The sequence below is a fragment of the Trachemys scripta genome, chromosome 5 (genome assembly GCF_013100865.1).
Source record: "Trachemys scripta elegans isolate TJP31775 chromosome 5, CAS_Tse_1.0, whole genome shotgun sequence".
NCBI classification, from domain to species: Eukaryota; Metazoa; Chordata; order Testudines; family Emydidae; genus Trachemys; species Trachemys scripta.
In genome coordinates, this window is record NC_048302.1 from 51,503,632 (window position 1) to 51,524,604 (window position 20,973).

Sequence of the window (20,973 nt, forward strand, 5' to 3'; positions counted from 1 at the left end):
AACGGTAATGGACAAGCACTGGAGAATATTCTCAGGGGAACAATCCTGCATTGACAGGAGGCAGATAGGATGCCCTATACTACTCTTCATTCTTTAAAATGTGCTATCTATAGTTGGCTAGATTTGTATTAAAGTGTAAACTCTGGTACAAGACTCTAGTGTTAGAAAGTCTACATCAGAGGTTCCCAAACTTATTTGGCCTACCACCCCCTTTTCAGAAAAAAAATTACTCAGCGCCCCCTTGGAAATCTACCTTCTTTAAGTGAACAACCAAAGATACAGTCACAAATTTGCGTTCTTTTATGTATCTATATTTCTACCTACGTCCTACAATATAGTAAAGAAAGATGTTGTTGTAAATAAGACACCTTGAAGCTTGAAATTATAAAATTATTTATTAAAATCAACCATAGTTACATTCACATTACACACAGAAAATTAAGATAACGAAGGATAATATTAAAATAAAAATTACGAATAACATTAAAAATAATCCTAATGAGAAGGATGAACCTGGTGCGCTGCTATCAATTTATTAATGTTCGGCTCTGTTTTTGTCAACAGCATTCTTAAATCACCGCGATTAGCTATTTTCAGTCGGTTTCTTTTTTTAGTTAACAGATTTGTGACTGCACTGAACCCACGTTCCACTAAATATGATGAAGGAAATGCAATTAAAAACTTTTGTACTATAGCCCATAATCCAGGATAAAGTGTAGGTATCTGCTTTTGCAGCCAGAATTGTTGGTAGCTGTCTTTGAATTTAAATTTAAATTCCTCATTTGTTGTTACTTCTATTAGTTCTTGTAATTTTGGAGATTCTTCTGTGTTTGTACTTGAAAAAGGGTCCAAAACCCAATCGGGTATGTTCATTTTAAGAATATCTTCAAATCGTTGATTGAAGTCAGAATGGAGAGCCTCCAAGTGCTGACAGTAGGTAAGCAAGTCTTCATCATGTTTTTCTACTGTTGATAAATTTGGAAACTGGCTGAATTCTCCTTGTCCTAAATTTCATTTGTACAGAAGAAGTTTTGCCACAAACGCGGAAATAACAGTTTTTGTTTTGATTAAATTCAGCTCATCGCCTTGGAGCTGTAAATTTGTTTGTTTAAATTTATTAAACAAGTCTGTCAAATAAGCTACATCATTTTTGGAATCAATCAAGTTGACTTGTAAAGCATCATCTTTGTTTTCTAGGAACTCTAGCACTGAGTCAAAGAGTTTATAAAACCAGTCCAAACAGGCACCTTTTGATAGCCAACAAACTTCTGTATGAAGCAGCAAGCGATTGAATTCTTCATCATTTTCAATACAAAGTTGTCCAAACAATCTGTCATTCAGTGAATTGCTTCTGATTTTGTTGATTGTTTTAATGACATAATGCAATGACCTATGTAGGCGTTCACTCAGATTTTTGGCAACTAAATGTTCACGATGAATGACACAGTGTACAGCGAATACATTCAGAACCGCTTTTTTTAAATATGCGAGAAAACCTCTCTAGCGCCCTATCATTGCTGGAGCACCATCAGTAGCAACTGACAAGATATTACTCAGGGGGATTTCTTTTTCTTTAAAAAAAACTCTTCCAATGCATGAAATATCGATTCTCCTTTAGTATCAGTTTGCAAATTTTTAGCAAATAATAATTCTTGGCAATTTTTTTCTTCTTTTATGAATCGCATGTATGCTAAAAGTAAGGCTTCATTTCCTGGCAAAGTTGACTCATCAAGCTGTATAGAGAACTTGGATGTTTTTAAATACTCACATAATGAGTCTTCAACATCTTGAGCCATTTCATCAATTCTTCTTTGCACTGTATTATTGCTCAAAGAAATTTTCTTGGTAATATCAGACGCTGACTTGTGTAGTATAGTGCGTATTACCTCACTTATAGCTGGTAGAATTAGTTCTTCACCAATAGTATGCGGTTTTCCCGATTTAGCAATCAGTAACAAAATGTTGTAAGAAGCACGCAACCCATCGTCATCTTCTTTGGATGCTATTGAAAAGAGTTTTGCCAATGTCGGCTGTCTCAAAAATTTTTCTTTAAATGCTTGAAAATAAGATAAATCCTTATCTTTCTTATCAGCATGAACTTTTGTCAAATGTTCTTGTAGTCTTGAAGGCTTCATAGCTTCATTTGATAAAACTTTTTGGCAAATCAGGCACATTGGTAATGTTTTGTTTGTAGGCGACTGAATAAAGCCATAGTTCAAATATTCAATACTATATTGTCTACATTTTTTCTTGGGTTCAGCCATGATATTATCTGTAAAAGAAATAAAATTTATGTGTTTATCATAATGGGGTATAAAATTATCAAGATATATAACAATTTATAATTGAAAAAGTGCAATTTCTCTCGCCGGAACCAACATTTTTTGCAATAGTTGTGTTGTTAGGATATCGCCCACGACATCAGGTATACAGTGGTTTTTGCATAAGACGGCAAAAGACAATCACACTAAAATACTAATGAAACTAATAAACTGGGTTTTGTTCTTTGCTCAGCATTAGATATATGTATTTGATATTGAATTGTCAAATATCAAACTAAATTTATCAAGAAATAATTGATTTAAAAAATAATCAATATGCAATTAAAAATCAGTTAATAGTTTTACTTTAGTTTGCCCTTATTTAAATAATTGTTCCTTATTAACACACCCCTTATTTACCAATTAACACAGATGATTCAATAGATATAAATAAATGTTAATAGTTAACAGTTTTTTTACGATTTCATTCCCCTGTTTTTGTTAATATTGTAATAAAAAATGACAAATATATTGACTGTACACTTCAAATAGTACTGTACCGACACAAGCCTGCTACGATTTTATTATTAGTAAGCACTAGAGACACAGAAATGTACAGTAGATATGTAAGAAAATGTATAAAAATACTCATGTGTAAATTGCTGTTTTATTGAAACAACAATAATACAATTTGCTTTGTATGTGATCCATAATCCGTAAAGATTGAAGGTATCGAACATGAATAAATATTTTTAAATACTTATTGCACTATTGTTAACTGCTTTTTACACAATTCAGAAACAATCTAAATTAGATTTCATACATGTCGCCTATTTATAGTATCATATTGTAAACAAGTCATTACACGCACATATTCCTGCCGATGCATGCTGGACTTCCCGACAATGCGCGAAATGCTCGCCTGCCAACACTTGCTTGTTAAGAGCTGTTGGCGGACTTGACACCTGATCGGTTATAATTTGTGAATTTATTTGGAAAATAAAGTAATCACTACAACTTTAACTCTGTTACACAACAGATGAAACATGTATGAACGGTTTTTCAAAATTTTCTTATATTCTCTTCTTACTTTATGCTTCCACCGCCCCCTTATTTTTATTCAACGCCCCCCCACTTGCACCCGAGGCTACTATTGCCCCCCGGATCATTCCAGCGCCCCCCAGGGGGCGGTATCGCCCACTTTGGGAACCTCTGGTCTACATCAAAGGAAAACGACCACCAACTGCCTTCAGCCTGGAGGTCAGAGAGAGCCCTTAGGGGGCAAGGGCTGTTCAAAAAAAGGGTGGGACTGGTGAGGGAAGCAGCCAAAGCTATGACAGAAAAGAAAGTGCTGACTCATCTTATTCCCTTGGTAATTTCTACCATGCCGCCGCCTGCCCTTCTTCATTGTGAATCTACCTTAGGATTCCAGGGCCTCACTGGCACAGGGAGAAATAATGTAAACCTCCTCAATTTCAGCTTCCGGGGATCTGGTTCAATGAATGTATCTCCTGAAAACTAGCTGCATATACAAATCACATCCCACCACTGTCAAAGCGTAATATGCACATTGGAACACAGATACATGTTTTCCAGGAGTGCCCTCAAACCAACAGTGTCTAGGACAAATTTTAAAACATTTCTGAAATAATTTAAATAATAATTACTCCTTGCCCCAAAATATCCTGCTTGCATATTAGGGAATATGTCACACTAGATTTGTATTAAGACAGATTTCTGCAAGCTGGCAATACTAATAGCAAAGCAAAGAACCCCCATATGCTGAGAGCCTGAAGCACCTCAACAATAAATGTCTAGGGATCATAAAACCCAATTACAATCCTTGAAAAATTATCTTCCAGATCTGAAGACACTCTTGCAGAATTGGAACTCATAAGGAATCCTATATATAAGAGTGACAATCTCAGCCAGACAACAGCTGCCTCATCCACTCTGAAAACATTGACAGACTTACCTGGAATGCTATAAAACGGAACAGGAACTCTTCAGACAAAGAGCTGTTTTATTCTTTCACTCTCGGACAAAGAGGCCACATTCTGCTCTATTGCACAAGAGTTTGGATTTATACCAATATAGATAGGAATAGACTTTGATCCAGTGACTTGTCAATTCAGTATAATGCCCTGAAGAATAATATATTAACAAAACATTACACATGAATGCAAAGTTACAAAGAAGTGTTTAGGAGTACTTGTGGCACCTTAGAGACTAACAAATTTATTAGAGCATAAGCTTTCGTGGACTACAGAAGTGGGCTGTAGTCCACGAAAGCTTATGCTCTAATAAATTTGTTAGTCTCTAAGGTGCCACAAGTACTCCTGTTCTTTTTGCGGATACAGACTAACATGGCTGCTACTCTGAAAGAAATGTTTGATTTCAGATATACTGTAGCTGAGAAGAAAGTTGCTGAAAGTTGCATTCATTATCATCGTATATCTTTTAATAACTATTCACAAAAAATATATTCTCCCTCTGTTGATCCCTTTCAAACAGATATTTTAGTAACAGATAAGAATGTTTAACCATGAGCAATATCACCAAAAACAAAGCCAAATGTTAACATTACCCTTTTGATACAAAAAAGGCAATTGGGTGATGCAGAATTTTATGTTTGCAACACTAGGTGATTTCTGTTTTGGTTAAGGCTCCACATGGTTAGATTAGTTTTTTCTAAAATACTGTACATGTTTTGGTGTCTACTAATGACTTTCCATCACAAGCATTCTCAGTAAATAAAAGGACTCATCGAAGTCTGTTATGTTTCATATTACTTAACTCGGCAATATAGTCTGTGCTGGTACCATGGGGGGAAAATATTGCAATGTCAAAAGAATGACAATTAGATAAAGACTACAATAAAATGTTATATGATGATGGTGTAATTCAATTTGTATTGTCACAAAGTATGATATAGTCACTGAAATATTACAATTAATAGGAAAATTCAATAAGATCTCAAATAATAAAATAAATGACTAAATTTGAAGTAATGCCCACTTCAAAAGGGTATTTCAAAGAGTACTCAGAGTCTAGAGATTTCAATGGGCAGCTGTTGAGGAAATGGAGTATGACTCAAATCAAAGAGCAGTCCGCAGAAAGCAATAAGAATTAATCCAAATCCCTCAATAAATATAGTAAAGTCACATAGAGAAAGATGGGTCTTTCTAAACTTTTGGGGTTCCCCCTATATTGTGCTCCATAAAAGTATCAGAAGAAGTAGAAATTTAGCACACAGAAAAATTCATATTAGAGGGCATCTCCAGTGGCTTGCTGCAACTAGGTTTCTTTCTGCCTATTTCAGGCTTGGCCAAACCACAGCTTGTGAGATGCATGTGGCTCTTTTACAGTTAAAGTGCGGCTCATGGAGAAATTACAGTTCAACACACTATGTGCCTAGAATTAATACTAATGCCCAGGGCTTAAATTCTCTTGAAGTATTTCCTGGAGTCCCCATGATCCCCCCTCCCATTCTCCAATTTAGGAAGATAAAAACATAAAAACAGGCATACTGGGTTAGACCAATGGTCCATCTAGCCCAGCATCCTGTCTTCCAATAGTGGTCAATGACAGGTGCTTCAGAGGGAATGAACAGAACAGGTAATCATGAAGTGATCCATCCCCCATCACCCATTCCCTGCCCATCCGGGCTAACAACCTTTGATGGACCTATCCTCCAAGATGATGAAGAGGATTGCAAAGGAGCTAGATAGGGTGAGGGATGAAATAAGAGCAGAACAAGTCCCACCCCTGCTAAATCTCACCAGTGCACACCAAACTCTCCTGGGACCACACCCTGCTTCCCCTTTAACCTCTTCAACAGAGCACCAGATCCTTAAAAATACATGGCATGGCCTTAAAGGGACAGAGCACTAATAAATATAATCCTAGCATTCCATTACGAGTCCTACACAAAGAGATTGGAAATAAGTGAGGAGGCTCAACGGGGGGAGAGAGGGGCATGGCTAGAATGTCAAGAGAAGGAGATTATCAAAGTATTTTAGCTGGAATGTTTTGGATAATGTGGAGAAGATACTTTGATTTTTCTCTCTCCCTTTCTTTGAAGAAGCAACTGAATATTAAATAGTTTTGTAATGGCAATATCATACTTTAGCTGCGATAACTGATATGGTTTTGCCAGAAATATATAGAATTTTCTTTGCTTCTTCTTTCCCATTTATCATCTCAACATGTATGCTGAAGAATCCATAATTCATGTACCAGTCACTGTGCTCAGCCATTTCCAGAGCCACTGATACATCTTTGTTTTCAAGAATGTATTTAAAATGCAAATGAACAGTTATTTTCTGTTCTCTTTTCAATTCTCTACCTAGTTTTCTGTTCTTATAAAGCTTAAATGATTCTCGATTCTAGACCTGTGACTTTCCAAATCTGCTGTTTAAGAAATACAGAACTAATTGTTGCCATCTTTGTTAGGTTCAGCCACAGACTCATCTCAACAGTTACAGAGCAGCCTGTGAGTGTGCGGCACTTAGACAAAGCAGGTATCTTACCCAGAATGCATTTTCACAGCAAAGCTTGAATTCAGAATGCTGCAGATGTACTGAGTGCTGTTTGATTTGTATGTTTCTCAAGCAATTCCTTACAAACAAAAGTGAAATCTCGTTACAACACACTGAACTGAATTCATCCCTGGTGGCTCTCCATTAACCTCAGAGGTGAATTTGGCACACGAGCTGTACATATTTAAAACCACATTTTATAAGCATACTGAAATAACCCCATCAGTTTACAAATGAAGAGACAATCTGAACCTTTTCAGAGCAAAAGAGCAATAATCTAACCTATACTTTCGCAAGAGCGATCCCCAAAACATTTATAGTATCCCTCAAAGGTTAACGGGGGAATTTCTTCAAGCAGCAGCAAGAGCCAGAATCTGCCTCCTAGCATGAAGCAGTCATTCCTTTGAATTATAACAACGGTTCAGTCTTGTCTCTGAATCAGAAGGTTGTTAAGTTTCAGAGGAACCTCATCTCATCACCCTGATATTTGGGAGTTCAATGAGGCATTCAAATAGGTAATTTCTGTGTTCACAGCTGTATGTTCACGATTTTAGGTAATCCTTCTGACCCAACCAATGCTGCCTCATTGGTGGGCTCTTGCAAAGTGCCGTAGATTGGCCACAGGCAATCATTCTATTTTCAGTGTAAATTGCGGGTACTTTGAGACAATTGATTGAGTCTCAGTGGAATAGACAGAACTGGATTTAGTAAGGAAAATGAATCTAAGAGATGTAATCATTGAATTGGACGGCTCAAGAGAATCACAATTCTGAATGTTCATTTTGGATATCTGAATCCATATATTTATATTTACACATTTTCAAAGTGAGGCATTAAGAATACATAATTTTCTTGTGAAGTAAGCACCATAAAAATGTAACTTGGTAGTTTAGTTGTTGTAATCCTTTAACAACATAAAGAAAACCTCCAAAAGATGCAGCTACTCTACTATGCAATGGATAAGAGGGGACTTGACCCTGATTTTTTTTCCTTCATATGGAAATCCCCTTTACCTAATAAAAAAAGCAACAGGGAGGAGGCAGTTATCATGGAACTTGAATTGCAGAGCTTTGAGTCTGAATAAACAGCTTGAAAAGTGGGGTAAAGCATATATCTATTAACTTTCAAGCATTATGTCATTATGTTTTTCTGAATTCCATTTCAGTAAAATCTCCAAATTAGCAAACTCTTTATAGTATTAGATGTCCCCGAGGAGTGATTTTGTGTATTTCCTTACTGTCAATCTCCTCACATAACAGGTGTTTATTATTTATGTGATATATGATTGATAGGGCAGAGAGGTTCGACACCAGCAGAGAAGGGATTAAGGAGCGCTGATAGGCCCAGATAGCCCCATCCCCACTATACCTGCAGCTAATGCAAAGCCTGCAGGGGGAACAAAAGAAGAGAGCCTGTCTCAGTTCAGGACTGACTGGCCAGTAAGGAGGATGCAGCTCTGCTTCTCTGCCTGAAGGGAGCTTGGCCTGCTGAGTTGGGAAGAGCAGCCAGTGGTTAGGAGCAGTTAGACCCCCAAGGAGTGGGTGACACACAAGTAATAGATGGTTTGGAACCCAAGTCTGAAAGAAAGGGCAATTACTCCTCATGGGAAGACTGATGGGTGACCCAGTGTTGAGTTTGCTTTTTGTTTTAAAAAATTTTGGGGCTATGCCCTCTAACCGTCCCCACCCCACCCCACCCCCAAAGGAGATAAGATCTGAAGAGACACTGGAGACAGAGGCTCCTTCCCCCAGAAAGACCTGTGATCATGTCAGGGTGCCTGGAAGATCCACGAGGGGGCCCTGCTCCAGCCATGCTATTACAGTTCGTATTCACTTTTCTTAATACTAATATATTAGGGAAGAAAAATTTTGATTGGTTAGTTCACAAGACGGGAAAAAGGAGTTCTGCTTCTGCCACATACTTGCTTTGTGACCTTGGGTGAGTCTCTCTCTCCCTTCTTTTCCCTCCTCTGTAAATATAGGGAAGTAATGCCAACTTTCCTAGAATGCTTTGAAATCCCCCCAAATGAAAGGTGCTATACAAATAGAAATTATTATTATAGAATCTTAATGGAATCCATATTCAGCATATACAAAGTTTGAAAGTCTTTTTACATTTCAAATAGTTTGTACTTGTATTTGCCAGTTATCATAGGCTCAGGTTTTACCACCTGCATTCATCATACAGGCAAATGACCTCTTAATAACACACAGCCAATCAATGTCATTGGAATTGTATCATGTAATTCAACTCCAGTAATTTACTGTTGTATGAGTCATGTAATTGGGAGTGTATATGGCTTTGATAATGTAACTAATCTGTAACTGTCCTGGAAACAGATCTTTTAATCACTGGTAATTTTCACAATGATAACAGTCGTATATTCATTTTAATGGGTCTCCAGCTGTATATACAATGTTAGTGTCCCTGTCAGCTATAAAGTTCATGAGGTTAGACCCAGACCCTGTAAGATGTGCTTACCTTTAAGCCTGTGAGCAGACCCACTGAGGTCATTGGAATACTTATGTGCTCAAATTTGAGCATACACATAAGTCTTTGCAGGATTGGGGCCTTAAGATGTAAGAACAGTCACATCTCATGCAGTCTTCAGAAATGAAAAAATATTTTTATTTTTAAACTGTAGGGTGAATCTATCTTCATACACAGCCACTGATCTGTATTACTGCACCAAAGAGATCTTACAGCATTTTACCCTGTGCTCTGTTATCAAGAACCTTGTTTTCCTCAGCATGTACATTAATTAATAAATGGAGATATCCCATCTCCTAGAACTGGAAGGGACCTTGAAAGGTCATCGAGTCCAGCCCCCTGCCTTTACTAGCAGGGCCAAAATTAGAAGTGTTTATTCTTATAACTAAACACAGCAACTTAATATCACTCCTCTTAAAGCAGTTAATAGTGGTAATGTAAAGAACTGTTTCATTTAATTGTTGCTTTGCAATACTGGAAGCTGACAGTCGATGGCGCCATAATTTGCGTCTGTATGGATTAAGTTTAAGGAACAACTTTCTAGGAGCAAGACAGGAAATTGCTGAGTTAGCTATAGCTTTTAGGTAAAGTCTACATCTACTTCTAGAATACCCAGGAAGCAGAATTCTGTCTCATTTGTTCTATGCATTCAGCCCGATTAAAGCATTATGCTAAGATTATATGCTACCAATCTCAAGGAATGATTTTAAAGGACTCTAATGGATATTATATTGTCTCCTGTGCATTCTAAGCAACAAGGACTTCTGCTTGATGGTCAATAATATCTGATATGAAGAGTTTTATATTTTAATAGTCACACCTGGATTAATATTTTGACAAAATATATCATTTTAAATGTAAGAATAAGTGAGAAATTCTTTACTTAATAGCATAGTAGATTATTCTCAAATGCAATCAAAGGCCTTCTTGAATGTTGAGTGGTTTCTCATTAGTATTTAACTACCAACATGGGCAATGAAGCAAATCTGGATACTATAAAGAGAATAGATAGCATTACATTAAAACCAAAATCCCTAACATTTGAGGGTGGGACTCAAAATTAATCCTTAACATATCTGACTCCTCAGAAATCTACCACAGGTTATGTAACCACTTAACAATCAATACTTTGCCTGATAACTTAATCAGTTACTGGCATTAGCATATTTTCAAAAGAATGAACTCTTCTTTAGTCCTTTCTGTAGTTTATTAGGTACTAGTGAAGTGTTCCTTCAACATTACACTTAATGTATGTATCTTCTTCTCCCAAGTATTTTCTCTTGAGCAGTTTGTATAGCACTTTTTATCTTCAAAGAGCTTTACAAAATCTTATTGGTCAATGAATATTTGCTGATAAAAGCACTGTGGAAAAAAATAATTCCATTTATGTTTGATTTCTCTTAAGTTTGATTTATGATAGCCCAGCCTACTGATAGAGTAGAGTTGTGACCCATACTTGTGTATTTTTCCAACATTAGGGAAAACCATATTTTAAGTGTCCAAAAAGAGGACACTCCACGGGGCCCTGGCCCCACCCCAACTCCGCCCCTAGCCCTGCCCCTTCCCCGCCCCGCCCCAACTCCGCTGCTTCCCGCGAACATTTGATTCGCGGGAAGCCTGAAGCAGGCAGGCAGCAGGCAAGCTGGGCCTGGGGCGGGGGGGCGTGAGGAGGCACGGCCCAGTCCACCCCCCCGGCCGAGCGGCTCCCTCTGGTGGCCGGCCAGTTGGTCCAGGCCAAGAGGCTCAGGCCCCGGCGTCTCCCGCCCGGCTCGGGACTTGGCCCTCGGCCTGGCCCCCGGCTCCGGGCCAGCCCCCGGCCCCGCACTGCCGGCCCCCGGCCAAGCACTGCTAGCCCCTCCCTCCCTATTTTCCCGGACATGTCCGGCTTTTTGGGATTTCCTCCCAGACGGGGATTTGAAGCCCAAAAAGCCGGACATGTTCGGGAAAATCCGGACGTATGGTAACCCTAAGAGGGAAGATGATGTTGGAATGCTTATGACTCAGCAAACTCTATAGATTAGGTGATCAAAGACTAACTGAGACTCAGGTAAACTAAACCTAAGCTTTTGGGAACCCTGAGTTTCTTCTCACTGTGTTTCTGTGGGGACTGACCTGTTTAGATTTAATTTGTTTTCTTTATTTATGTTTGGATATAACTGTGAACGTAATGTATGTGGCTTATAAAGGAGCGATATTATGATGTAGAAATTAAGTTGTAGGAGTTGTTTTATTATTATTATTATTTATGTTTCTTTATCTTAATTCTTAAGTTCATTCCTGTTGTTCTTTTTGGACTCGACTGTGGGGAGGTTGACCTTGTGTGATCCTTGCTGAAAATCCTCAGTGACTGAATTCTGCATCTCCATATGCTTTTCTGTGGGAGTTGTGGGTTTTTTGGCACTAAGAAAATGGCAGTGAAATAAACTCTAGCCCATCCAAAGGTTACACAGGCACTCAAATTCTGGGACCAGTTAATTCACGTTTATATTAATCATTCAATACAGTTTTTAGAGTTACGTTCTGGAAACCACAGAAGCAACTGTACATAGCAGTTACCTACCCCAGGTTTGCCAACAGTGTTGTTTTGGCTGGGACAACCACAATTTTCAGACTTGTGTGCTACACAGAAGCTTGTTTGTCCAAAGGAGGTTAATACCTCCTTCTGGCTGCTAGTATGTGTTATTCTGGTTATAGGGGCAGTCTCCTGCAGCTTCTCACCACGTCTAGCGTTGTCTCTGTTTGTGAGGGAGGTAGCTGCCACTACTGACTCACTACAGGGCAGGAGGAAAAGGGGATTAGGCAGGAAGACATCCCACCCCAGGGCAGAAGAAAAGCATGGGAAAGATGACACCACCAACCCCACTCCCTCCAGAAGGAAGAAAACAGTATAGGCAGGAACATGAAGATGAGGTTTCTAAACATCAGAGGAGTGAAGTTCTAGAACAGCCTTCCAAAGGAAGCAGTGGGGGGCAAAAAACCTAACTGGCTTCAAGATGGAGCTTGATAAGTTTATGGAGGGGAGGGTATGGTGAGACTGCCTACAGTGACATGTAGCCAATCTGTGACTGCTAGCAGCAAATATCTCCAACAGCCAGTGATGGGACACTAGATGGGGAGGGCTCTGCCTTACTACAGAGAATTCTTTCCCAGGTGTTTGGCTGGTGGGTCTTTGCCAGGTGTCTGGTTTATCAATATATTTGGGGTCGGGAAGGAATTTTCTCCCAGGTCATATTTACAGAGACCTTGGGGGGGGTTTTGCCCTCTGCAGCATGGGGTACAGGTCACTTGCAGATTTAAACTAGTGGAAATGGTGGATTTTCTGTAATTTGAAATCTTTAAAGCATGATTTGAGGACTTCAATAACTCAGCCAAAGATTAGGGCAGTGGTCCCCAAACTTTTGAAGGTCGTGACTCCCCTTATACCTGTCTGTGCTCCCTGTCCTCCCGGAGCTGGGGCCAGGAGTGGGGCTGCAGCTGGGGAGGGAACGCAGACAGGGGAAAGGGGGCTGAGGCTGGGGCTTCAGTTTGGAGTGGGGCTGGGCCTGGGAGCGGGGCCGCGGCCAGGAGCCCAGGCTGGGCCAGGGGCTGGGAGTGGAGCCGCGTGGAGGCTGGGACCTGGGCTGGAAACAGAGCTGTGCTGAGGCTGGGGCTGGGGTCATGACTGGAGCAGAGCTGGGGGTGGGGAGGGGCTGGGTGGCACTTCCTCCTCACCCCCCATGGGGACTGGCCAGGCCCCACTGTGGCCCCTGGATGTTCCCTCTCCTAGGGGGACCGCTGAGATAGGGGATCTATTACAGGAGTGGGTGGGCGAGGTTCTGTGGCCTACAATGTGCAAGAGGTCAGACTACTCAGCGTTTCTCAAATGTGGCCACCAGCGGCTTTTCTTGCGGCCACAGCCTCCTGGGCTGTGATTTTTGTTGGGGGGAAGGAAGCAGCAGCCCCTTCCTGTTACTCTTGGATGCACCGCCTGGGTGTTGGTTTCTAGGGCTGCAAGCAGGGGTTGAGCCCTATCCCCTCTAGAGGTAGCTGGGGCACAATGCTGGAGGAGCAGGCAGCTGGTGAATTCCCCACCTTTCCAGGGGTGGTGAGGCTCAGTCTTTGAGCTTCACCCCTGGGGTGGTGGTGCAGCAGGCTCTGGCCGATGGTCTTCAGGCTCCAGCCCTGAGCTCCGGCTGTGTGGCTAAAGACCCCAGGCTCTGGCCATGCAGCTTCAGGCTCCATCCCCCAGCTATGGTCCTTTAGCTCTGGCTACGGGGCATCAGGCTCTGGCCCCCAATTATTTCCCCCAGCATCCCCATCCCAATCACCCCTGGCTCCTGCTGTCTCCCCCAACTTACTTACTCAGCCCCGGCTTAATTTGTCCCCAGGTTTGTCGGGGCTTAGTAAGTGATGCTGTGAAAAGTGATATTTGTATGTTTGTTAATATCACATTTAACAACAGACTTATTAGCTTGCAATAAATAAATTACCCTGATTTGGACCTGTATATTTGCATATTTGTTTTTTCTAAAGTTAATTAAGTATTTTAGGAAAACATTTGAGAGTGGCCACCAGCAAGAGTTGGTGGTCTCACTCTGAGGCCACCAAAAATGTTGTCCTGAGAACCCCTGGACTAGATGATCATGATGGTCCCTTCTGGCCTTAAAGTCTATGAGACCACACACATCAGTAATTGTAAACATATCAAGCAGGTGTATTTCTAATGGGGTCCCATAGGGATCCGTTCTTGACCCTATGCTCTTTACCATTTTTATCAGTGGCCTGGAGTAAAACATAAAATCACCACTGAAGTTTGCAGATGACAACAATTGGGGAAGTGGTAAATAATGAAGAGGACAGGTCAAAACAATCTGGATCTGATGGTAAACTGGGTGCAAGATAATAGTATTCATTTTAATATAGCTAAATGTAAATCTATACCTTTAGGAACAAAGAATGTAGTTCATACTATGGGATGGGGGACTCTATCCTTCAAAGCGGTGACTCTGAAAAAGATGTGGGAGTTATGGTGGATAATCAGATGACTATGAGTTCCCAGTGCAATACTGCGATCAAAAGGCCTAATGAAATCCTAGGATGTATAAGTAGGGGAATCTTGAGTAGGAGTGGAGAGGTTATATTACCACTCTATTTGGCACTGGTGGGGCTGCTGCTGCTGGAATGTCCAGTTCTGGTGTCCACAATTCAAGAAGGATGTTGATAAATTGGAGAAGGTTCAGAGAAGAGCCACAAATTATTAAAGGATTAGAAAACATGCCTTACAGTGATAGATTCAAAGAGCTCAATTTGTTCTAGCTTAAACAAAGATAAGGCTTAGAGGTGACTTGATCAGTCTATAAGTACCTGCACAAGAACAAAGGTTTGATAATGGGATTTTCAGTTGAGCAGACAAAGATATAACAAGATCTAATGGCTAGAAGTTGAAGCTAAACAAACTCAGACTGGAAATAAGGAATAATTTCTTAACAATGAGGGTAATTAACCACTCGAAGAATTTACCAAGGGCCATATGCTGGATTCTCCATCATTAGCAATTTTTAAATTGATTCAATCTTTTTTTAATGATATGTTCTATTTCCAGGGCCTGTTATACAAGAGGTCAGACTAGATGATCACAATGATCCCTTCTGGCCTTGGAATCTATGAAGCAGGCAGTGGGAGAGCAGAATGGGGCAGGAAAACATCTCAGGCCATAGGGCAGGGAGACAGCAGCTTATTTCTTTCTCAGATTCTTCTAATTTACTGAAATGAACTTTTTCACTTTGGTAGGTGTTGTGAGAGTGAGACTAAAATGTGTCCTTGGACATTTTAAGTTTTGCAGCATAAAACGATGGTCAGAAACATACGAAGCTTATGGACTTGTTGTTGTTGTTGTTGTTTTTAACAGCATTGAAACTTGTCCTCTAAATCAGCGTATAGTAGTACAGTGCGGAAAGATTCCAGTGCAGTATCCATTAAATTCTAGCTATCTTTAGATCTTTCTGCTTTTCAGATTTTATTCCTCATTATCACCGTGCCACACATTACAAGCATAGTTCTGGGGTCTGGAAATGTAACACCCTTTTTTGTAGGGCGTTCTTACCACAATTAAATTGTATAAACTCTTCAGGGGTAAGAATCTCTGTAAAGCATGCTGAAAAATAACTTTCTATTTTCTTTGGTTTCCATTTGCTCATGAGCTAAAATAATTCTTACATTTTGTATTTTGGTTTTGTATTTTACAGTGATTCCACACGGTTGAGCAGAGCTTGATTTTGCTTCCAAATTTCATCAGAAATGACACTGTACCCCCAAACTGAACCTTCTAAACATCCCCTCAGTGAGGAGGTCACTTTGTTCCCCCTCCACCAGGTTCAAAATGCTCTTAGCAGTGTCAAACCTCGTAATGAATGCATCTAGCTCCTTTACCACTTTTTAAAAAATAGTCTGAGTAGCTGCTGAAGCAACCCCTCAGCTATTGCGACTGTCACTAAGGAATGAGAGTGAGTTGTCAGCTTCCTATTTCCTTATGTCCAGAGGAACATAGCTTAAAATATTTCCTTTGCTAGTTTTGCCAGTTCATTTGCTGGATGAGTCCACTAACAGAGACGCTCCTCTTATGAGGGGGTTAATTCAGGAGACTTTGCCACTGTGATACTTAAGTTCCCCAACAGACCTTCTGTCCTCCTGATTCATGCATGAGCCCTCCCCACACCTTCCTACCTTTGCAAACACTTTGGGCATGAAATCACAAAGGAATGTTCTCAACTCTGACCAAACAGAAGGTTTTGGAATGGAGAAAATGTTCTTTGATAAAAAAGGCTCTTAACAAATGAAAATCATGAGGTAAATAGGACTCTAGTTGGGAGGCCTAGCAAATTCTTGATATCCAGCACTGAATACAGTATGGCACTGCAGGGAAAAAAGACTGATACCATTCTTTTTTGTCAGAATGAAAACATAATTAACAGTAATGCCTATATAGCACTGTGAATATCTACGATGATGTGTGCTGTGGATTTATAAGGTTAACTGAGAAAAACATATGATATGCGCAGCGTTACAGCACTACGGTTCATGGTCAGATAATGAACCGGGGAGTCATGACAGCCTGAATACTAATCCTGGTTTTCTACTAATGGCTGGGTGTCCTGGTCAATTTACTTTATCTTTTTATCTCAGCCTCTCCATGTATTATCTAGATATAAGAAGTATTTAGCTGCCTCACAGGTATGTGAGGAAAACTAATTAAACACAGGAGTGTTTTAAAGGTCATAGATTTATAATTAATAATTTATAATGGCATTGTAATTTATTATTTGTGACCATTGGTTTTGCTTCACAACTATTCAGTCAATCTTACTTCAAATGTTTCCGCCTCCAGTCTTCTGGAATTACTTACCAATCTTTAATAGTAATGGTGTTCCTGAGTTGGCACCTGATCTGTAAAAACACATAGGAGTAATTTTACTTACCTAGGTAGGTCCATTGTTAGACCATTACTTTCCTCTATTTTAAATTTTCTGTAAGACAGTGCTAAAATGTTACCCTGCCATATTGTATATCAATAGTTTAGACTTCTCAGAGGTCTGAAATCTGACTTTTATCTGTGGACCTACTTAGCACAAGAAAGGAGGGGGCTTCCAGTAACTGATGGCTTCCCTGGTTTAGTTTTTGGCTGGGCCACTGATAGTTAGCTCAGTTTCTGATATTGTGAACCATGGTAAAACTGATTATAAGAAGGAAATATGTTGGAATCATAATACAAGATTTGTATGTCCCATGTTATTTATTATTTGTATTATGGTAATGCCTAGGAGTCAATCAAAAATAGGAATCCATCGTGCTAGGTAGTGGCAGAGCCGTCCCTGGGGTATGGCGAATCAGGGCGACTGCTCTGGGTCCCGCGCTTAGTGGGGCCTCACGCTTCAGTGTACATCTGTCGTGCAGGGCCAGGCGCCGACTTTTCAAACTGCCGGGAGATGCTCGACCCCTGGCTCTGTCCCAGGCCCTGCCTTCACTCCCCCCTTTCCCCAAAGGCTCCACCCCACCTCTTCCCGTCCCTGCTCCACCCATGCCCCACCAAGGTCCGCCTCCTCCCCTGAGAGCGTGGTGTCCCTGCTCCTACCCCCTCCCTCCTAGCCTCCCTGAACGCTGCGAAACAGCTGTTCACGGCGGGCGGGAGGTGCAAGGAGGGAGAGAGGGGGAGGTGCTGATCCTTGGGGCTGCTGGCAGTCGGGAACCGCCGGGGGGGCTGGGTGGGAGCTGTTGTGAGGGCTGCCGTTGGGTGCTCAGCACCCACCATTTTTTCCCCATGGGTGCTCCAGCAATGGAGCACCCATGGAGTCGGCGCCTATAGGTAGGCCCAGGAGAGTGGGGTGAGGGGTGTCTTGGGGGCCAGGCTGGCCTGGGGGGGGGTGGGATTAGGGGTACCAGGGATGGCCATGGGTAGTGTATAGACAGAGTAGCAGACAGTCTCTGCCCCACAGAACTTACAATCTAAACAATTAATGATGAGTCATGAGTAATTTGTATGGGGTAATGTATTAATATAGGACAGCTGTGTTCATCACATTTTAATTGGTGAACAAGTATTTTAGAAAGAGCGTATGGAAGAAGGGACATTTGATAATCCAACAAAGAATAAATTGCCAAGTTCCAGTCTGCACTTTCTTTTACACAAGAAATTCTGTTCTCCTCACAGAACAATTACTGTACCTTTCAGTTTCCACTCAGTGGTAAATACCTGGAAGCTGTGCTTAAAATGACTTGTCTACCACCCATCATTTACATTTCATGTTTTCCATGTTCACTAGACTAGAAGAGACCCATTATGCACAAGTTCAGTAGCTCATTTTACACTTCCCTGTCCAAAAAGAGACAGAATCAGGACAGATAGATATTGCTGGGCCCATCAACCGATTTATGCTTGTTAAAAGAAATTATTTGCGATCACTCTGGCTCTTTGGGAAAGGCAGAGGCAACACTTTACCTCCACTGGCGTTAGCACCAGAAAAAACATTTGTTCTTTGGAGTGTATAATGTGGAAAGATAAGGTATTCCCTACCTGGCGAGTGCAATCCATGTCAGATAGGGGAAGTGAACCAGCACTGAAACTGTCCCTCACACTGCTTCTCTCTAATTAGGTTGTGTTTGAGGACCAAACTAACATTGATTTATCTGTTTGTTTTAATTTGTGAGAAAAACAGTCCTCATGAAAATGAGGAACTAAAAGCACAGCTGTGAGTCAGATACAGGCCTGATCACATGCCACTGAGGTCAGTGGGAGCCTTTGTCTTCAGTGAGCACAGCAGGATCATGACCAATGTGCACATGGTTCTGCCAATGCCCCTCCTTTTTAACCTTTGAATAATTCAGCCCCAGACCTGTCCTGACTAGTAAGAGATGCAAATACTATGAGATAGCTAAATTAGACTACAGTATATAGGATATTTTTCAGGTTTTATGATACCATCAGTTACTCTCTATTTTAAAAGAGTGAATTATATTTCAGTGCACAGAAGTATTCCTGGAGAGTTTCACAATGGGGAACTCTGAGCAGTATGTAACTCCACATGTGGTGAAAATAGAGCCTTTTAAATTCAGGTAAATGATACCCCAGGGTTTCTTGTGCACGAATGCTTGTGTACGTGTGTGTGAATTATATAAACTATTTGTCAACACACAGCTTCACTTGTAGTCACTTGAGTCAGAACTGATTACACTAGCACTTAATGGTGTAAGTCTCAGAAATGTTGAATGAGACATTTACTTTAGTAATACAGCAATCACATGGACTATACTGGGACTACGTTTAGTGATAAATGATGCAAACAGCAAAATATTCCTATGTTCTAATGAAAACAATTTCTGATTTTTTTTTAAGTTTACAAAATAGGGGCAAATACTCAGTGTGCAATGTGTGATGGTTAATTTCTCTATTTCCCTTCGTGTTAATCAGCCATGTGGCCTATGACAGATATCTCCAATGGCTGGTGATGGGACACTAGATGGGAAGGGCTCTAAGTTTCTACAGAGGGGCTTACCCACATGCGCACCGTCTAACTGATCACCATATTTGGGGTCAGGAGGAATTTCCCCCAGGGCAGATTGGCAGAGAGCCAGGGGCGTTTTCACCTTCCTCTGCAGCATGGGGCATGGGTCACTTGCAGGTTATACCAATGTAAATGGTGGATTCATGATTTGAGGACTTTAGTAACTCAGACAGGGATTAGTGATCTATTACAGGAGTGGTTAGGTGAGTTTCTGTGGCTTGCAATGTGCAGGAGGTCAGACTGAAGATCATGATGGTCCCTTCTGACCTTAAAGTCTATGACTCTATGAGATATTTCAACCACATGCAATATCTTTGGGACCCTCTGGTATTAAGTTTTTTGAATGGTTTACACCAGGAATCGGCAACCTTTCAGAAGTGGTGTGCTGAGTCTTCATTTATTCACTTTAATTTAAGGTTTCACGTGCCAGTAATACATTTTTACGGTTTTTTAGAAGGTCTCTCTCTATAAGTCTATATATAATATAACTAAACTACTGTTGTATGTAAAGTAAACAAGGTTTTCAAAATGTTTAAGAAGCTTCATTTAAAATTAAATTAAAATGCTGATCTTAAGCCGCTGGCCTGCTCAGCCCGCTGACAACCTGGGGTTCCGTTCACCTAGGCCGGCAGCGGGCTGAGCAGGGCCTGTGGCCGGAACCCCAGCGGGCAAGGGGCCGGCAGCTAGAACCCCGGGCCGGCAGCGGGCCGAGCGGCTCAGCCCACTGCTGGTCTGGGGTTCTGTCCGCTGGCTCCGGCCAGCCAGGGTCCCGGCTGCTGGCCCCGCTCAGCCCGCTGCCGGTCTGGGGTTCTGGCTGCCGGCCCCTTGCCCCAGCTGCTGGCCCCGCTCAGCCTGCTGACAACCTGGTGCTCAGGGTGGGGGGTGGGGATGTGGGGGGTGCAAGAGTCAGGGCATGGGGATGTGGGGGGACTGGGTATGTGTGGAGGGTGCAGGAGTCAGGGATGGGGTCATGGGGGGGATGCAGGGAGCTGCGGTGGAAGGGGGGTGCAGGGGTCAGGGCAGAGGGCTGGGATAGGGGGGTGCTCCGTACAGCAGCAGCCAGCAGGACCAAGCTTGCTTCTGCCCCCTGCCCCTACCAGAGAGAGCGGTAGGCAGGTGGCGGAGAAGAGCGGGCTGGGTCGGGCAGGATTTTTAATGGCACGCTGCTGCCTGCTGGGGTTCGGCAGCGGGCTGAGCGGGACCCCGGCAGGCAGCAGCATGCCATTAAAAATTGGCATGCGTGCCATAGGTTGCCGATCTCTGGTTTACATATTACTGCAGGCGGGATTGTATGCAGCTCTGGAGGAGAGGAGGTTGCCACAGCTCTGACAGGAACTAAAAACAGCAGATTAGTCACTTTAGGTTGTAAACACCTCCAGAGGTACCATCCCCTGGGGACACGTACATTGTTCACGTATATTGGTTCAAACTAGATTTCCCAGAGACCAATAAATAACTTTTTATGTGAAAAAGCTGGGTTTAAACTGACTCAGTGTCTTCTTTCTGATCCAGCAAATGGACAAGGTCCGTCCTCAACCCTTGTGGAAGGGTTGGAAAGACGTTGGCCTACAAGGGTCCCAAAAAACTGATGCGTGGCCTCTGGTAAGCTTTTAGCATGTGCATAGGAACTTTTATTGTTTTTATATG

The 20,973-nt window shown here is 41.6% G+C and overlaps 1 long non-coding RNA gene across 4 annotated transcripts in view; it reads right to left on the reverse strand.

Annotated features, from left to right (window-relative positions):
* Positions 1 to 4,391, reverse strand: part of LOC117878197 — a 128,259-nt gene extending 123,868 nt beyond the window's left edge. For all 4 annotated transcript variants that reach the window (XR_004645918.1, XR_004645919.1, XR_004645917.1 and 1 more), the window contains exon 1: positions 4,237 to 4,391. This is a non-coding gene — a long non-coding RNA (uncharacterized LOC117878197). The remainder of the gene's footprint in view (positions 1 to 4,236) is intronic.
* Positions 4,392 to 20,973: the final 16,582 nt, after the last annotated feature.